The sequence below is a fragment of the Chelmon rostratus genome, chromosome 13, assembly GCF_017976325.1.
Source record: "Chelmon rostratus isolate fCheRos1 chromosome 13, fCheRos1.pri, whole genome shotgun sequence".
Classification (NCBI taxonomy): Eukaryota; Metazoa; Chordata; class Actinopteri; order Chaetodontiformes; family Chaetodontidae; genus Chelmon; species Chelmon rostratus.
In genome coordinates, this window is record NC_055670.1 from 7,184,619 (window position 1) to 7,201,062 (window position 16,444).

At 45.4% G+C, this 16,444-nt stretch overlaps 18 non-coding genes and 22 pseudogenes across 18 annotated transcripts; all 40 read left to right on the plus strand.

Annotated features, from left to right (window-relative positions):
- Window positions 1–170: 170 nt before the first annotated feature.
- Window positions 171–279, plus strand: LOC121616754 (annotated as a pseudogene).
- Window positions 280–506: 227 nt separating this feature from the next.
- On the plus strand, window positions 507–625 carry LOC121616670 (annotated as a pseudogene).
- A 229-nt stretch (window positions 626–854) lies between these two features.
- LOC121616730 lies at window positions 855–973 on the plus strand. Its single transcript, XR_006007351.1, has one exon. It is a non-coding gene; the product is annotated as a 5S ribosomal RNA (ribosomal RNA).
- A 229-nt stretch (window positions 974–1,202) lies between these two features.
- Window positions 1,203–1,321, plus strand: LOC121616694. Its single transcript, XR_006007324.1, has one exon. It is a non-coding gene; the product is annotated as a 5S ribosomal RNA (ribosomal RNA).
- A 227-nt stretch (window positions 1,322–1,548) lies between these two features.
- LOC121616723 lies at window positions 1,549–1,667 on the plus strand. The gene has a single exon (XR_006007344.1). It is a non-coding gene; the product is annotated as a 5S ribosomal RNA (ribosomal RNA).
- A 228-nt stretch (window positions 1,668–1,895) lies between these two features.
- LOC121616695 lies at window positions 1,896–2,004 on the plus strand (annotated as a pseudogene).
- Window positions 2,005–2,232: 228 nt separating this feature from the next.
- On the plus strand, window positions 2,233–2,351 carry LOC121616709. The gene has a single exon (XR_006007331.1). It is a non-coding gene; the product is annotated as a 5S ribosomal RNA (ribosomal RNA).
- A 228-nt stretch (window positions 2,352–2,579) lies between these two features.
- On the plus strand, window positions 2,580–2,698 carry LOC121616714. The gene has a single exon (XR_006007336.1). It is a non-coding gene; the product is annotated as a 5S ribosomal RNA (ribosomal RNA).
- A 228-nt stretch (window positions 2,699–2,926) lies between these two features.
- LOC121616686 lies at window positions 2,927–3,035 on the plus strand (annotated as a pseudogene).
- Window positions 3,036–3,263: 228 nt separating this feature from the next.
- Window positions 3,264–3,372, plus strand: LOC121616755 (annotated as a pseudogene).
- A 228-nt stretch (window positions 3,373–3,600) lies between these two features.
- LOC121616698 lies at window positions 3,601–3,709 on the plus strand (annotated as a pseudogene).
- Window positions 3,710–3,938: 229 nt separating this feature from the next.
- LOC121616679 lies at window positions 3,939–4,057 on the plus strand (annotated as a pseudogene).
- Window positions 4,058–4,286: 229 nt separating this feature from the next.
- On the plus strand, window positions 4,287–4,405 carry LOC121616668 (annotated as a pseudogene).
- Window positions 4,406–4,634: 229 nt separating this feature from the next.
- Window positions 4,635–4,753, plus strand: LOC121616721. Its single transcript, XR_006007342.1, has one exon. It is a non-coding gene; the product is annotated as a 5S ribosomal RNA (ribosomal RNA).
- A 227-nt stretch (window positions 4,754–4,980) lies between these two features.
- Window positions 4,981–5,099, plus strand: LOC121616703. The gene has a single exon (XR_006007325.1). It is a non-coding gene; the product is annotated as a 5S ribosomal RNA (ribosomal RNA).
- Window positions 5,100–5,327: 228 nt separating this feature from the next.
- On the plus strand, window positions 5,328–5,436 carry LOC121616702 (annotated as a pseudogene).
- A 228-nt stretch (window positions 5,437–5,664) lies between these two features.
- Window positions 5,665–5,783, plus strand: LOC121616710. Its single transcript, XR_006007332.1, has one exon. It is a non-coding gene; the product is annotated as a 5S ribosomal RNA (ribosomal RNA).
- A 227-nt stretch (window positions 5,784–6,010) lies between these two features.
- LOC121616725 lies at window positions 6,011–6,129 on the plus strand. Its single transcript, XR_006007346.1, has one exon. It is a non-coding gene; the product is annotated as a 5S ribosomal RNA (ribosomal RNA).
- Window positions 6,130–6,357: 228 nt separating this feature from the next.
- Window positions 6,358–6,466, plus strand: LOC121616699 (annotated as a pseudogene).
- Window positions 6,467–6,695: 229 nt separating this feature from the next.
- On the plus strand, window positions 6,696–6,814 carry LOC121616728. The gene has a single exon (XR_006007349.1). It is a non-coding gene; the product is annotated as a 5S ribosomal RNA (ribosomal RNA).
- Window positions 6,815–7,042: 228 nt separating this feature from the next.
- On the plus strand, window positions 7,043–7,151 carry LOC121616697 (annotated as a pseudogene).
- Window positions 7,152–7,379: 228 nt separating this feature from the next.
- Window positions 7,380–7,498, plus strand: LOC121616749. The gene has a single exon (XR_006007361.1). It is a non-coding gene; the product is annotated as a 5S ribosomal RNA (ribosomal RNA).
- Window positions 7,499–7,726: 228 nt separating this feature from the next.
- On the plus strand, window positions 7,727–7,835 carry LOC121616680 (annotated as a pseudogene).
- A 227-nt stretch (window positions 7,836–8,062) lies between these two features.
- LOC121616736 lies at window positions 8,063–8,181 on the plus strand. The gene has a single exon (XR_006007356.1). It is a non-coding gene; the product is annotated as a 5S ribosomal RNA (ribosomal RNA).
- Window positions 8,182–8,409: 228 nt separating this feature from the next.
- On the plus strand, window positions 8,410–8,528 carry LOC121616726. The gene has a single exon (XR_006007347.1). It is a non-coding gene; the product is annotated as a 5S ribosomal RNA (ribosomal RNA).
- A 227-nt stretch (window positions 8,529–8,755) lies between these two features.
- LOC121616718 lies at window positions 8,756–8,874 on the plus strand. The gene has a single exon (XR_006007340.1). It is a non-coding gene; the product is annotated as a 5S ribosomal RNA (ribosomal RNA).
- Window positions 8,875–9,102: 228 nt separating this feature from the next.
- On the plus strand, window positions 9,103–9,211 carry LOC121616682 (annotated as a pseudogene).
- Window positions 9,212–9,440: 229 nt separating this feature from the next.
- On the plus strand, window positions 9,441–9,559 carry LOC121616722. Its single transcript, XR_006007343.1, has one exon. It is a non-coding gene; the product is annotated as a 5S ribosomal RNA (ribosomal RNA).
- A 228-nt stretch (window positions 9,560–9,787) lies between these two features.
- On the plus strand, window positions 9,788–9,896 carry LOC121616696 (annotated as a pseudogene).
- Window positions 9,897–10,124: 228 nt separating this feature from the next.
- Window positions 10,125–10,243, plus strand: LOC121616724. Its single transcript, XR_006007345.1, has one exon. It is a non-coding gene; the product is annotated as a 5S ribosomal RNA (ribosomal RNA).
- Window positions 10,244–10,471: 228 nt separating this feature from the next.
- On the plus strand, window positions 10,472–10,580 carry LOC121616740 (annotated as a pseudogene).
- A 227-nt stretch (window positions 10,581–10,807) lies between these two features.
- LOC121616743 lies at window positions 10,808–10,926 on the plus strand (annotated as a pseudogene).
- A 229-nt stretch (window positions 10,927–11,155) lies between these two features.
- Window positions 11,156–11,274, plus strand: LOC121616711. The gene has a single exon (XR_006007333.1). It is a non-coding gene; the product is annotated as a 5S ribosomal RNA (ribosomal RNA).
- A 227-nt stretch (window positions 11,275–11,501) lies between these two features.
- LOC121616734 lies at window positions 11,502–11,620 on the plus strand. The gene has a single exon (XR_006007355.1). It is a non-coding gene; the product is annotated as a 5S ribosomal RNA (ribosomal RNA).
- Window positions 11,621–11,848: 228 nt separating this feature from the next.
- LOC121616690 lies at window positions 11,849–11,957 on the plus strand (annotated as a pseudogene).
- A 531-nt stretch (window positions 11,958–12,488) lies between these two features.
- On the plus strand, window positions 12,489–12,597 carry LOC121616748 (annotated as a pseudogene).
- Window positions 12,598–12,825: 228 nt separating this feature from the next.
- Window positions 12,826–12,934, plus strand: LOC121616667 (annotated as a pseudogene).
- Window positions 12,935–13,162: 228 nt separating this feature from the next.
- On the plus strand, window positions 13,163–13,271 carry LOC121616741 (annotated as a pseudogene).
- A 228-nt stretch (window positions 13,272–13,499) lies between these two features.
- LOC121616675 lies at window positions 13,500–13,608 on the plus strand (annotated as a pseudogene).
- Window positions 13,609–13,836: 228 nt separating this feature from the next.
- LOC121616669 lies at window positions 13,837–13,945 on the plus strand (annotated as a pseudogene).
- The last annotated feature ends 2,499 nt before the right edge of the window (window positions 13,946–16,444 follow it).

A 16,444-nucleotide genomic window follows, 5' to 3' on the forward strand; every position in this document is an offset into this window, starting at 1 on the left:
TATTTGGATGGACAGAGCATGGCCATAGAAAACGAGAGTACTCTTTGTGTACGAATAAATTGACACTGTAACCTCATTGAGGTAGACAATTGAATGGAGAGAGCCCTCACACACTGAGTGTCCAAATATAGAGTTTGCCTGTAAAAAGCTAGTGCAAATCCTTCATTGTGGCTTACGGCCATACCACCCTGAACACGCCCGATCTCGGAAGCTAAGCAGGGTAGGGCTTGGTTAGTACTTGGATGGGAGACCGCCTGGGAATACCAGGTGCTGCAAGCTTTTCCATCTCTTCTGTGATCAGAAATAGGAGGCTGTTCTTTCTTTCTTTGAGTGCAAATAATTGGATGGACAGAGCATGGCCTAGAAAAAGAGAATACTCTTGTTGTACGAATAAATTGACACTGTTACCACATGAAGGAATACAATTGAATGGAGAGACCCATCACACACTGAGTGTCCAAGTATGGAGTATGCCTATAAAAAGCTTGTGCGAATCCTTCATTGTGGCTTACGGCCATAACCCCCTGAACACGCCCGATCTCGTCCGATCTCGGAAGCTAAGCAGGGTAGGGCTTTGTTAGTACTTGGATTGGAGACCGCCTGGGAATACCAGGTGCTGCAAGCTTTTCCATCTCTTTTGTGATCAGAAATTGATGGCTGCTCCTTCTTTCCTTGAGTGCGAATCAATGAATAGCTAGAACTAGCACCTTAGAAAAAGAGACTGAGCTTGATGTCTGAATAAATTGCTGCTGTCTTGACATTCAGGAAGACAATTGAATGGAGAGATGCCTAAAACACTGAGTGTCCAAATATGGAGTATGCCTATAAAAAGCTTGTGCGAATCCTTCATTCTGGCTTACGGCCATACCACCCTGAACACGCCAGATCTGGTCAGATCTCGGAAGCTAAGCAGGGTCGGGCTTGGTTAGTACTTGGATGGGAGACCGCCTGGGAATACCAGGTGCTGCAAGCTTTTCCATCTCTTTTGTGATCAGAAATTGGAGGCTGCTCCTTCTGTCCATGAGTGCCAATCAATGAATAGCTAGAACTAGCACCTTAGAAAAAGAGACTGAGCTTGATGTCCGAATAAATTGCTGCTGTCTCTGCATTCAGGAAGACAATTGAATGGAGAGATGCCTCAAACACTGAGTGTCCAAATATAGAGTGTGCCTATAAAAAGCTTGTGCGCATCTGCCCGTGCAGCTTATGGCCATACCACCCTGAACACGCCCGATCTCGTCCGATCTCGGAAGCTAAGCAGGGTCGGGCTTGGTTAGTACTTGGATGGGAGACCGCCTGGGAATACCAGGTGCTGTAAGCTTTTCCATCTCTTTTGTGATCAGAAATAGGAGGCTGTTCTTTCTTTCTTTGAGTGCAAATAATTGGATGGACAGAGCATGGCCTAGAAAACGAGAATACCCTTGTTGTACGAATAAATTGACACTGTAACCTCATTGGGGTAGACAATTGAATGGAGAGAGCCCTCACACACTGAGTGTCCAAATATGGAGTATGCCTATAAAAAGCTTGTGCAAATCCTTCATTGCGGCTTACGGCCATACCACCCTGAACACGCCCGATCTCGTCCGATCTCGGAAACTAAGCAGGGTCGGGCTTGTTTAGTACTTGGATGGGAGACCGCCTGGGAATACCAGGTGCTGTAAGCTTTTCCATCTCTTTTGTGATCAGAAATAGGAGGCTGTTCTTTATTTCTTTGAGTGCAAATAATTGGATGGACAGAGCATGGCCATAGAAAATGAGAATACTCTTGGTGTACGAATAAATTGATACTGGAACCACATGAAGGAATACAATTGAATGGAGAGACCCATCACACACTGAGTGTCCAAATATGGAGTATGCCTATAAAAAGCTTGTGCAAATCCTTCATTGTGGCTCACGGCCATAACACCCTGAACAAGCCCGATCTCGGAAGCTAAGCAGGGTAGGGCTTGGTTAGTACTTGGATGGGAGACCGCCTGGGAATACCAGGTGCTGCAAGCTTTTCCATCTCTTTTGTGATCAGAAATGGGAGGCTGTTCTTTCTTTCTTTGAGTGCAAATATTTGGATGGACGGATCATGGCCATAGAAAACGAGAGTACTCTTTGTGTACGAATAAATTGACACTGTAACCTCATTGAGGTAGACAACTGAATGGAGAGAGCTCTCACACACTGAGTGTCCAAATATAGAGTATGCCTATAAAAAGCTATTGCAAATCCTTCATTGTGGCTTACGGCCATACCACCCTGAACACGCCCGATCTCGTCCGATCTCGGAAGCTAAGCAGGGTCGGGCTTGTTTAGTACTTGGATGGGAGACCGCCTGGGAAAACCAGGTGCTGTAAGCTTTTCCATCTCTTTTGTGATCAGAAATAGGAGGCTGTTCTTTCTTTCTTTGAGTGCAAATAATTGGATGGACAGAGCATGGCCATAGAAAACGAGAATACTCTTGGTGTACGAATAAATTGACACTGTAACCTCATTGAGGTAGACCATTGAATGGAGAGAGCCCTCACACACTGAGTGTCCAAATATAGAGTGTGCCTATAAAAAGCTTGTGCAAATCCTTCATTGTGGCTTACGGCCATACCACCCTGAACACGCCCGATCTCGTCCGATCTCGGAAGCTAAGCAGGGTCGGGCTTGGTTAGTACTTGGATGGGAGACCGCCTGGGAATACCAGGTGCTGTAAGCTTTTCCATCTCTTTTGTGATCAGAAATAGGAGGCTGTTCTTTCTTTCTTTGATTGCAAATAATTGGATCGACAGAGCATGGCCATAGAAAACGAGAATACTCTTTGTGTACGAATAAATTGACACTGTAACCTCATTGAGGTAGACAATTGAATGGAGAGAGCCCTCACACACTGAGTGTCCAAATATAGAGTATGCCTATAAAAAGCTTGTGCAAATCCTTCATTGTGGCTTACGGCCATACCACCCTGAACATGTCCGATCTCGGAAGCTAAGCAGGGTCGTGCTTGGTTAGTACTTGGATGGGAGACCGCCTGGGAATACCAGGTGCTGTAAGCTTTTCCATCTCTTTTGTGATCAGAAATAGCAGGCTGTTCTTTCTTTCTTTGAGTGCAAATAATTGGATGGACAGAGCATGGCCATAGAAAATGAGAATACTCTTGGTGTACGAATAAATTGACACTGTAACCTCGTTGAGCTAGACAATTGAATGGAGAGAGCCCTCACACACTGAGTGTCCAAATATAGAGTATGCCTATAAAAAGCTAGTGCAAATCCTTCATTGTGGCTTACGGCCATACCACCCTGAACACGTCCGATCTCGGAAGCTAAGCAGGGTCGGGCTTGGTTAGTACTTGGATGGGAGACCGCCTGGGAATACCAGGTGCTGTAAGCTTTTCCATCTCTTTTGTGATCAGAAATAGGAGGCTGTTCTTTCTTTCTTTGAGTGCAAATAATTGGATGGACAGAGCATGGCCATAGAAAATGAGAATACTCTTTGTGTACGAATAAATTGACACTGTAACCTCATTGAGGTAGACAATTGAATGGAGAGAGCCCTCACACACTGAGTGTCCAAATATGGAGTATGCCTATAAAAAGCTTGTGCAAATCCTTCCTTACGGCTTACGGCCATACCACCCTGAACACGCCCGATCTGGCAAGCTAAGCAGGGTCGGGCTAGGTTCGTACTTGGATGGGAGACTGCCTGGGAATACCAGGTGCTGTAAGCTTTTCCATCTCTTTTGTGATCAGAAATTGGAGGCTGCTCCTTCTTTCCTTGAGTGCCAATCAATGAATAGCTAGAACTAGCACCTTCGAAAAAGAGACTGAGCTTGATGTCCGAATAAATTGCTGCTGTCTTGACATTCAGGAAGACAATTGAATGGAGAGATCCCTCAAACACTGATTGTCCAAATATAGAGTATGCCTATAAAAAGCTTGTGCGAATCCTTCATTGTGGCTTACTGCCATAACCCCCTGAACACGCCCGATCTCGTCTGATCTCGGAAACTAAGCGGGGTCGGGCTTGGTTAGTACTTGGACGGGAGACCGCCTGGGAATACCAGGTGCTGCAAGCTTTTCCATCTCTTTTGTGATCAGAAATTGATGGCTGCTCCTTCTTTCCTTGAGTGCGAATCAATGAATAGCTAGAACTAGCACCTTAGAAAAAGAGACTGAGCTTGATGTCTGAATAAATTGCTGCTGTCTTGACATTCAGGAAGACAATTGAATGGAGAGATGCCTAAAACACTGAGTGTCCAAATATGGAGTATGCCTATAAAAAGCTTGTGCGAATCCTTCATTGTGGCTTATGGCCATAACACCCTGAACACGCCAGATCTGGTCAGATCTCGGAAGCTAAGCAGGGTCGGGCTTGGTTAGTACTTGGATGGGAGACCGCCTGGGAATACCAGGTGCTGCAAGCTTTTCCATCTCTTTTGTGATCAGAAATTGGAGGCTGCTCCTTCTGTCCATGAGTGCCAATCAATGAATAGCTAGAACTAGCACCTTAGAAAAAGAGACTGAGCTTGATGTCCGAATAAATTGCTGCTGTCTCCGCATTCAGGAAGACAATTGAATGGAGAGATGCCTCAAACACTGAGTGTCCAAATATAGAGTGTGCCTATAAAAAGCTTGTGCGCATCTGCCCGTGCAGCTTATGGCCATACCACCCTGAACACGCCCGATCTCGTCCGATCTCGGAAGCTAAGCAGTGTCGGGCTTGGTTAGTACTTGGATGGGAGACCGCCTGGGAATACCAGGTGCTGTAAGCTTTTCCATCTCTTTTGTGATCAGAAATAGGAGGCTGTTCTTTCTTTCTTTGAGTGCAAATAATTGGATGGACAGAGCATGGCCTAGAAAACGAGAATACCCTTGTTGTACGAATAAATTGACACTGTAACCTCATTGGGGTCGACAATTGAATGGAGAGAGCCCTCACACGCTGAGTGTCCAAATATGGAGTATGCCTATAAAAAGCTTGTGCAAATCCTTCATTACGGCTTACGGCCATACCACCCTGAACACGCCCGATCTCGTCCGATCTCGGAAGCGAAGCAGGGTCGGGCTTGGTTAGTACTTGGATGGGAGACCGCCTGGGAATACCAGGTGCTGTAAGCTTTTCCATCTCTTTTGTGATCAGAAATAGGAGGCTGTTCTTTCTTTCTTTGAGTGCAAATAATTGGATGGACAGAGCATGGCCATAGAAAATGAGAATACTCTTGGTGTACGAATAAATTGACACTGGAACCACATGAAGGAATACAATTGAATGGAGAGACCCATCACACACTGAGTGTCCAAATATGGAGTATGCCTATAAAAAGCTTGTGCAAATCCTTCATTGTGGCTCACGGCCATAACACCCTGAACAAGCCCGATCTCGGAAGCTAAGCAGGGTAGGGTTTGGTTAGTACTTGGATGGGAGACTGCCTGGGAATACCAGGTGCTGCAAGCTTTTCCATCTCTTTTGTGATCAGAAATGGGAGGCTGTTCTTTCTTTCTTTGAGTGCAAATATTTGGATAGACAGAGCATGGCCATAGAAAACGAGAGTACTCTTTGTGTACGAATAAATTGACACTGTAACCTCATTGAGGTAGACAACTGAATGGAGAGAGCTCTCACACACTGAGTGTCCAAATATAGAGTATGCCTATAAAAAGCTATTGCAAATCCTTCATTGTGGCTTACGGCCATACCACCCTGAACACGCCCGATCTCGTCCGATCTCGGAAGCTAAGCAGGGTCGGGCTTGTTTAGTACTTGGATGGGAGACCGCCTGGGAAAACCAGGTGCTGTAAGCTTTTCCATCTCTTTTGTGATCAGAAATAGGAGGCTGTTCTTTCTTTCTTTGAGTGCAAATAATTGGATGGACAGAGCATGGCCTAGAAAAAGAGAATACTCTTGTTGTACGAATAAATTGACACTGTTACCACATGAAGGAATACAATTGAATGGAGAGGCCCATCACACACTGAGTGTCCAAATATGGAGAATGCCTATAAAAAGCTTGTGCGAATCCTTCATTGTGGCTTACGGCCATAACACCCTGAACACGCCCGATCTCGTCCGATCTCGGAAGCTAAGCAGGGTAGGGCTTGGTTAGTACTTGGATGGGAGACCGCCTGGGAATACCAGGTGATGTAAGCTTTTCCATCTCTTCTGTGATCAGAAATAGGAGGCTGTTCTTTCGTTCTTTGAGTGCAAATAATTGGATGGACAGAGCATGGCCATAGAAAACGAGAATACTCTTGGTGTACGAATAAATTGACACTGTAACCTCATTGAGGTAGACCATTGAATGGAGAGAGCCCTCACACACTGAGTGTCCAAATATAGAGTATGCTTATAAAAAGCTAGTGCAAATCCTTCATTGTGCCTTACGGCCATACCTCCTTGAACACGCCCGATCTCGGAAGCTAAGAAGGGTCGGGCTTGGTTTGTACTTGGATGGGAGACCGCCTGGGAATACCAGGTGCTGCAAGCTTTTCCATCTCTTTTGTGATCAGAAATTGGAGGCTGCTCCTTCTGTCCTTGAGTGCCAATCAATGAATAGCTAGAACTAGCACCTTTGAAAAAGAGACTGAGCTTGATGTCCGAATAAATTGCTGCTGTCTCCGCATTCAGGAAGACAATTGAATGGAGACATGCCTCAAACACTGAGTGTCCAAATATGGAGTATGCCTATAAAAAGCTTGTGCAAATCCTTCATTGCGGCTTACGGCCATACCACCCTGAACACGCCCGATCTTGTCCGATCTCCGAAGCTAAGCAGGGTTGGGCTTGTTTAGTACTTGGATGGGAGACCGCCTGGGAATACCAGGTGCTGTAAGCTTTTCCATCTCTTTTGTGATCAGAAATAGGACGCTGTTCTTTCTTTCTTTGAGTGCAAATAATTGGATGGACAGAGCATGGCCATAGAAAATGAGAATACTCTTGGTGTACGAATAAATTGACACTGGAACCACATGAAGGAATACAATTGAATGGAGAGACCCATCACACACTGAGTGTCCAAATATGGAGTATGCCTATAAAAAGCTTGTGCAAATCCTTCATTGTGGCTCACGGCCATAACACCCTGAACAATCCCGATCTCGGAAGCTAAGCAGGGTAGGGCTTGGTTAGTACTTGGATGGGAGACCGCCTGGGAATACCAGGTGCTGCAAGCTTTTCCATCTCTTTTGTGATCAGAAATGGGAGGCTGTTCTTTCTTTCTTTGAGTGCAAATATTTGGATGGACCGAGCATGGCCATAGAAAACGAGAGTACTCTTTGTGTACGAATAAATTGACACTGTAACCTCATTGAGGCAGAAAACTGAATGGAGAGAGCTCTCACACACTGAGTGTCCAAATATAGAGTATGCCTATAAAAAGCTAGTGCAAATCCTTCATTGTGGCTTACGGTCATACCACCCTGAACACGCCCGATCTCGTCCGATCTCGGAAGCTAAGCAGGGTCGGGCTTGGTTAGTACTTGGATGGGAGACCGCCTGGGAATACCAGGTGCTGTAAGCTTTTCCATCTCTTCTGTGATCAGAAATAGGAGGCTGTTCTTTCGTTCTTTGAGTGCAATTAATTGGATGGACAGAGCATGGCCATAGAAAACGAGAATACTCTTGGTGTACGAATAAATTGACACTGTAACCTCATTGAGGTAGACCATTGAATGGAGAGAGCCCTCACACACTGAGTGTCTAAATATAGAGTATGCCTATAAAAAGCTAGTGCAAATCCTTCATTGTGGCTTACGGCCATACCACCCTGAACACGCCCGATCTCGGAAGCGAAGTAGGGTCGGGCTTGGTTAGTACTTGGATGGGAGACTGCCTGGGAATACCAGGTGCTGTAAGCTTTTCCATCTCTTTTGTGATCAGAAATAGGAGGCTGTTCTTTCTTTCTTTGAGTGCAAATAATTGGATCGAAAGACCATGGCCATAGAAAACGAGAATACTCTTCGTGTACGAATAAATTGACACTGTAACCTCATTGAGGTAGACAATTGAATGGAGAGAGCCCTCACACACTGAGTGTCCAAATATAGAGTATGCCTATAAAATCTAGTGCAAATCCTTCCTTGTGGCTTACGGCCATAACACCCTGAACACGCCCGATCTCGTCCGATCTCGGAAGCTGTGCAGGGTCGGGCTTGGTTAGTACTTGGATGGGAGACCGCCTGGGAATACCAGGTGCTGTAAGCTTTTCCATCTCTTCTGTGATCAGAAATAGGAGGCTGTTCTTTCGTTCTTTGAGTGCAAATAATTGGATGGACAGAGCATGGCCATAGAAAATGAGAATACTCTTGGTGTACGAATAAATTGACACTGTAACCTCATTGAGGTAGACCATTGAATGGAGAGAGCCCTCACACACTGAGTGTCCAAATATAGAGTATGCCTATAAAAAGCTAGTGCAAATCCTTCATTGTGGCTTACGGCCATACCACCCTGAACACGCCCGATCTCGTCCGATCTCGGAAGCTAAGCAGGGTCGGGCTTGGTTAGTACTTGGATGGGAGACCGCCTGGGAATACCAGGTGCTGTAAGCTTTTCCATCTCTTTTGTGATCAGAAATAGGAGGCTGTTCTTTCTTTCTTTGAGTGCAAATAATTGGATGGACAGAGCATGGCCTAGAAAACGAGAATACTCTTTGTGTACGAATAAATTGACACTGTAACCTCATTGAGGTAGACAATTGAATGGAGAGAGCCCTCACACACTGAGTGTCCAAATATAGAGCATGCCTATAAAAAGCTTGTGCAAATCCTTCATTGTGGCTTACGGCCATAACACCCTGAACACGCCCGATCTCGTCCGATCTCGGAAGCTAAGCAGGGTCGGGCTTGGTTAGTACTTGGATGGGAGACCGCCTGGGAATACCAGGTGCTGTAAGCTTTTCCATCTCTTTTGTGATCAGAAATAGCAGGCTGTTCTTTCTTTCTTTGAGTGCAAATAATTTCATCGACAGAGCATGGCCATAGAAAACGAGAATACTCTTTGTGTACGAATAAATAGACACTGTAACCTCATTGAGGTCGACAATTGAATGGAGAGAGCCCTCACACACTGAGTGTCCAAATATAGAGTATGCTTATAAAAAGCTAGTGCAAATCCTTCATTGTGCCTTACGGCCATACCTCCCTGAACACGCCCGATCTCGGAAGCTAAGCAGGGTCGGGCTTGGTTAGTACTTGGATGGGAGACCGCCTGGGAATACCAGGTGCTGCAAGCTTTTCCATCTCTTTTGTGATCAGAAATTGGAGGCTGCTCCTTCTGTCCTTGAGTGCCAATCAATGAATAGCTAGAACTAGCACCTTAGAAAAAGAGACTGAGCTTGATGTCCGAATAAATTGCTGCTGTCTCCGCATTCAGGAAGACAATTGAATGGAGAGATGCCTCAAACACTGAGTGTCCAAATATGGAGTATGCCTATAAAAAGCTTGTGCAAATCCTTCATTGCGGCTTACGGCCATACCACCCTGAACACGCCCGATCTCGTCCGATCTCCGAAGCTAAGCAGGGTTGGGCTTGTTTAGTACTTGGATGGGAGACCGCCTGGGAATACCAGGTGCTGTAAGCTTTTCCATCTCTTTTGTGATCAGAAATAGGACGCTGTTCTTTCTTTCTTTGAGTGCAAATAATTGGATGGACAGAGCATGGCCATAGAAAATGAGAATACTCTTGGTGTACGAATAAATTGACACTGGAACCACATGAAGGAATACAATTGAATGGAGAGACCCATCACACACTGAGTGTCCAAATATGGAGTATGCCTATAAAAAGCTTGTGCAAATCCTTCATTGTGGCTCACGGCCATAACACCCTGAACAAGCCCGATCTCGGAAGCTAAGCAGGGTAGGGCTTGGTTAGTACTTGGATGGGAGACCGCCTGGGAATACCAGGTGCTGCAAGCTTTTCCATCTCTTTTGTGATCAGAAATGGGAGGCTGTTCTTTCTTTCTTTGAGTGCAAATATTTGGATGGACCGAGCATGGCCATAGAAAACGAGAGTACTCTTTGTGTACGAATAAATTGACACTGTAACCTCATTGAGGTAGACAACTGAATGGAGAGAGCTCTCACACACTGAGTGTCCAAATATAGAGTATGCCTATAAAAAGCTAGTGCAAATCCTTCATTGTGGCTTACGGTCATACCACCCTGAACACGCCCGATCTCGTCCGATCTCAGTAGCTAAGCAGGGTCGGGCTTGGTTAGTACTTGGATGGGAGACCGCCTGGGAATACCAGGTGCTGTAAGCTTTTCCATCTCTTCTGTGATCAGAAATAGGAGGCTGTTCTTTCGTTCTTTGAGTGCAAATAATTGGATGGACAGAGCATGGCCATAGAAAACGAGAATACTCTTGGTGTACGAATAAATTGACACTGTAACCTCATTGAGGTAGACCATTGAATGGAGAGAGCCCTCACACACTGAGTGTCCAAATATAGAGTATGCCTATAAAAAGCTAGTGCAAATCCTTCATTGTGGCTTACGGCCATACCACCCTGAACACGCCCGATCTCGGAAGCTAAGCAGGGTCGGGCTTGGTTAGTACTTGGATGGGAGACCGCCTGGGAATACCAGGTGCTGTAAGCTTTTCCATCTCTTTTGTGATCAGAAATAGCAGGCTGTTCTTTCTTTCTTTGAGTGCAAATAATTTCATCGACAGAGCATGGCCATAGAAAACGAGAATACTCTTCGTGTACGAATAAATTGACACTGTAACCTCATTGAGGTAGACAATTGAATGGAGAGAGCCCTCACACACTGAGTGTCCAAATATAGAGTATGCCTATAAAATCTAGTGCAAATCCTTCCTTGTGGCTTACGGCCATAACACCCTGAACACGCCCGATCTCGTCCGATCTCGGAAGCTGTGCAGGGTAGGGCTTGGTTAGTACTTGGATGGGAGACCGCCTGGGAATACCAGGTGCTGCAAGCTTTTCCATCTATTTTGTGATCAGAAATTGGAGGCTGCTCCTTCTGTCCTTGAGTGCCAATCAATGAATAGCTAGAACTAGCACCTTAGAAAAAGAGACTGAGCTTGATGTCCGAATAAATTGCTGCTGTCTCCGCATTCAGGAAGACAATTGAATGGAGAGATGCCTCAAACACTGAGTGTCCAAATATGGAGTATGCCTATAAAAAGCTTGTGCAAATCCTTCATTGCGGCTTACGGCCATACCACCCTGAACACGCCCGATCTCGTCCGATCTCGGAAGCTAAGCAGGGTCGGGCTTGGTTAGTACTTGGATGGGAGACCGCCTGGGAATACCAGGTGCTGCAAGCTTTTCCATCTCTTCTGTGATCAGAAATAGGAGGCTGTTCTTTCTTTCTTTGAGTGCAAATAATTGGATGGACAGAGCATGGCCTAGAAAAAGAGAATACTCTTGTTGTACGAATAAATTGACACTGTTACCACATGAAGGAATACAATTGAATGGAGAGACCCATCACACACTGAGTGTCCAAATATAGAGTATGCCTATAAAAAGCTTGTGCGAATCCTTCATTGTGGCTTACGGCCATAACCCCCTGAACACGCCTGATCTCGTCCGATCTCGGAAGCTAAGCAGGGTCGGGCTTGGTTTGTACTTGGATGGTAGACCGCCTGGGAATACCAGGTGCTGTAAGCTTTTCCATCTCTTTTGTGATCAGAAATAGGAGGCTGTTCTTTCTTTCTTTGAGTGCAAATAATTGGATGGACAGAGCATGGCCATAGAAAACGAGAATACTCTTTGTGTACGAATAAATTGACACTGTAACCTCATTGAGGTAGACAATTGAATGGAGAGAGCCCTCACACACTGAGTGTCCAAATATGGAGTATGCCTATAAAAAGCTTGTGCAAATCCTTTCTTACGGCTTACGGCCATACCACCCTGAACACGCCCGATCTGGCAAGCTAAGCAGGGTCGGGCTAGGTTCGTACTTGGATGGGAGACCGCCTGGGAATACCAGGTGCTGTAAGCTTTTCCAGCTCTTTTGTGATCAGAAATTGGAGGCTGCTCCTTCTTTCCTTGAGTGCCAATCAATGAATAGCTAGAACTAGCACCTTCGAAAAAGAGACTGAGCTTGATGTCCGAATAAATTGCTGCTGTCTTGACATTCAGGAAGACAATTGAATGGAGAGATCCCTCAAACACTGATTGTCCAAATATAGAGTATGCCTATAAAAAGCTTGTGCGAATCCTTCATTGTGGCTTACGGCCATAACCCCCTGAACACGCCCGATCTCGTCCGATCTCGGAAGCAAAGCAGGGTCGGGCTTGGTTAGTACTTTTTTTTTGTCATCAGAAATAGGAGGCTGCTCCTTCTGTCCTTGAGTGCGAATCAATGAATAGCTAGAACTAGCACCGTAGAAAAAAAGACTGAGCTTGATGTCCGAATAAATTGCTGCTGTCTTGACATTCAGGAAGACAATTGAATGGAGAGATGCCTAAAACACTGAGTGTCCAAATATAAAGTGTGCCTATAAAAAGCTTGTGCGCATCTGCCAGTGCAGCTTACGGCCATACCACCCTGAACACGCCCGATCTCGGAAGCTAAGCAGGGTCGGGCTTGGTTAGTACTTGCATGGGAGACCGCCTGGGAATACCAGGTGCTGTAAGCTTTTCCATCTCTTTTTTGATCAGAAATAGGAGGCTGTTCTTTCTTTCTTTGAGTGCAAATAATTGGATGGACAGAGCATGGCCATAGAAAATGAGAATACTCTTGGTGTACGTATAAATTGACACTGTAACCACATTAAGGAAGACAAATGAATGGAGAGACCCCTCACACACTGAGTGTCCAAAAATGGAGTATGCTTATAAATAGCTTGTGTGAATCCTTCCTTGCGGCTTACGGCCATACCACCCTGAACACGCCCGATCTCGAAAGCTAAGCAGGGTGGGGCTTGGTTAGTACTTGGATGGGAGACCGCCTGGGAATACCAGGTGCTGTAAGCTTTTCCATCTCTTTTGTGATCAGAAATAGGAGGCTGTTCTTTCTTTCTTTGAGTGCAAATAATTAGATGGACAGAGCATGGCCATAGAAAACGAGAAAACTCTTTGTGTGCGAATAAATTGACACTGTAACCTCATTGAGGTAGACAATTGAATGGAGAGAGCCCTCACACACTGAGTGTCCAAATATAGAGTATGCATATAAAAAGCTAGTGCAAACCCTTCATTGTGGCTTACGGCCATACCACCCTGAACACGCCCGATCTCGGAAGCTAAGCAGGGTCGGGCTTGGTTAGTACTTGGATGGGAGACCGCCTGGGAATACCAGGTGCTGTAAGCATCTCCATCTCTTTTGTGATCAGAAATGGGAGGCTGTTCTTTCTTTCTTTCAGTGCAAATAATTGGATGGACAGAGCATGGCCATAGAAAATGAGAATACTCTTGGTGTATGAATAAATTGACACTGTTACCACATGAAGGAATACAATTGAATGGAGAGACCCATCACACACTGAGTTTCCAAATATGGAGTATGCCTAGAAAAAGCTTGTGCAAATCCTTCCTTGTGGCTTACGGCCATAACACCCTGAACACGCCCGATCTCGGAAGCAAAGCAGGGTAGGGCTTGGTTAGTACTTGGATGGGAGACCGCCTGGGAATACCAGGTGCTGTAAGCTTTTCCATCTCTTATGTGATCAGAAATAGGAGGCTGTTCTTTCTTTCTTTGAGTGCAAATAATTGGATGGACAGAGCATGGCCTAGAAAAAGAGAATACTCTTGTTGTACGAATAAATTGACACTGTAACCTCATTGGGGTAGACAATTGAATGGAGAGAGCCCTCACAGACTTTGTCTCCAAATATGGAGTATGCCTATAAAAAAGCTTGTGCAAATCCTTCATTGTGGCTTACGGCCATACCACCCTGAACACGCCCGATCTCGGAAGCGAAGCAGGGTCGGGCTTGGTTCGTACTTGGATGGGAGACCGCCTGGGAATACCAGGTGCTGTAAGCTTTTCCATCTCTTTTGTAATCAGAAATTGGAGGCTGCTCCTTCTTTCCTTGAGTGCCAATCAATGAATAGCTAGAACTAGCACCTTAGAAAAAGAGACTGAGCTTGATGTCTGAATAAATTGCTGCTGTCTCCACATTCAGGAAGACAATTGAATGGAGAGATCCCTCAAACACTGAGTTTCCAAATATAGAGTTTGCCTTTAAAAAGCTTGTGCGCATCTGCCAGTGCAGCTTTTGGCCATACCACCCTGAACATGCCCGATCTCGTCCCATCTCGGAACCCGGGGACCGAGTGACTGGCTTCCCTCCTCCAATCGCCTCTCCCCGTTTCCATCTTTCGCGGGCCAATCGCGCCTCGCCATTTCCATCTTTCGCCGGACGGCCAATCGAGGGCCGCCATTTCCATCTTTCCCCCCGGCCAATCGCGGGCCCCCATTTCCATCTTTCGGCCGACGGCCAATCGCGGCGCCTCATTTCCATCTTTTCCCCCGGCCAATCGCGGGCCGCCATTTCCATCTTTCGGCCGACGGCCAATCGCATTGCCTCGTTTCCATCTTGATGATGATGATTATCATCATTATCATCCTGGAAATAGTGACACAATGAATGTCTTTTAAATGATCAAACACAACAAATAAACCTACAGTTATTGATCACATGGTTACTATCTGAAGGCAACAGCCTGAATCTCCAGCTGTACCCCCGGAGGGCCTCCACAGATGAACCAGGACTGTGAGGCTGCATCCCTGGTAGTGAAGCCTCCCTCACTGCTTTGAGCCACTCAGGGGACCCTTTTCACTGCGTCAACATCTACAGCGTCAGGGTGCTCGGGAGGAAGCGGGGCCTCTTTTCAGCCGCCTGCTGTTTACTCTGGTCAGTTATCATGATGAGGTTATTTTTCTTATCCAGAAATTCAATAATCTGATGCTGTGAGAAGTCACACTCTGACAGATGTGTTATTTGTCTGTCTGTGATATTGTGTGTTTTTGATTTTGCTGTACTCTTATATTTATCAGGGTGTAGATGAGCGCAGTGTCCCAGGGATGGGCCGAGTGGACAGCCTGGCAGAGGATTTGCTGGGGCTGAGGACTCAAACTGGACATACACTGAGCAACCAGCAGGCCACCACCATCAAAGCCCTGTGGCAGAACCTTCTGCGTATGCCACTCGCTGCTGGTCCTGCCGCAGGACCAGCAGCGAGTGGCATACACTGCATGGCACCGCGTGTGTCTGACAACAGGATGCTTCAGGTGTTGTAAAAAAGAAACCTGAATTTAAACCAGGTGTGGAGAGCATGTTATGTTGTGTCTGAGCATCAACAGGATCCCCTGCCAAGTGGCCAGACTGTTGTCGTCTCGTAGAGTCCAACTTTGTCAGACTCTGTAACATTAAGAGGCCTAAAAAACAGGCAGTTAACCTCTGACAAGATGGACTCAGAGATGGTTCTCAGAGACTACAGCAAGATCAGGCAGCTGGTCCTGGGTAATGGTAGGGTCATGCACAACACTACTCTGCAGTTGTTTGATGTGAATCAGACGGTGCAGAAATGTAGTATTCTGCTGCGAGGAGTCAACCTGCCTGCTGCCTCTATTCCTGCTGCTCCTGTCCCTCTCCCACCTGTACAGCCACGCCCCACAGCCTGCTTCTTCTGTCAGCCCATTGCTGTAATAATTTTATTATCATCACATGTAACAGGTCTGAAAGTCAGCATTACAGAAATAACATACTATATATACTGACAAATATTGTGTGTTCCTGGCAAAGTGTGTCGATATTGTGTTTTAGTATATACAGTATATATATTGTAGAGCAGTGTTTTCTAGCTTTAATTATTATACTTTGTATTCAGTTTATTTATACATTTTCTTTCATTAATTTCTTTTTGTGTGTGTGTTATGGTTACAATTGTGTGCATGAGAGAGAATTAAGGTGTATATTTTCTAATAAAATTTATATTTCTACAGCAGTACTGATGAATCATTTCTACTAAACATATCTGTAAAACAGGAGTGAGGTAAAGTTTAGCTTTTTGCAAAGTCAAGCAGACAATGAAATAACAAGAAAGGAACCAAACAGTATTGCAAACAGTTCCACATTGTACAGTCAGCTAGACAAGGCAGCTGCATTGTTGCAGTGCTTTATTCCATTAGTTGTTAATTAGATTGTATCCTTAAATTGCATCTATTACTAAAGAAACACACAAAGTTACATGTGTGTATGTGTGGTTCTCAAATGTTGCTATTCAAAATAACCCACGTTCCTATTTGTGTTTTCATTTTTAAGTGATTTTTGAACGATTCATAACACTTTGTAAGAGTTTGGGTTAGTGGAGTTATGGTCCACGTTGGGATTGAACCGGCGACCTTTGGAACCAGAGTCCCCCTACTGTACGCCAGCAAAAATTCACGTTTGGACGTATTTTTCAAACGATCAACATAAAAACTCACTCCTATAACTTCCGGCGGGCAACAGAGTCAATAATCTCTGTCATTTCACTTCG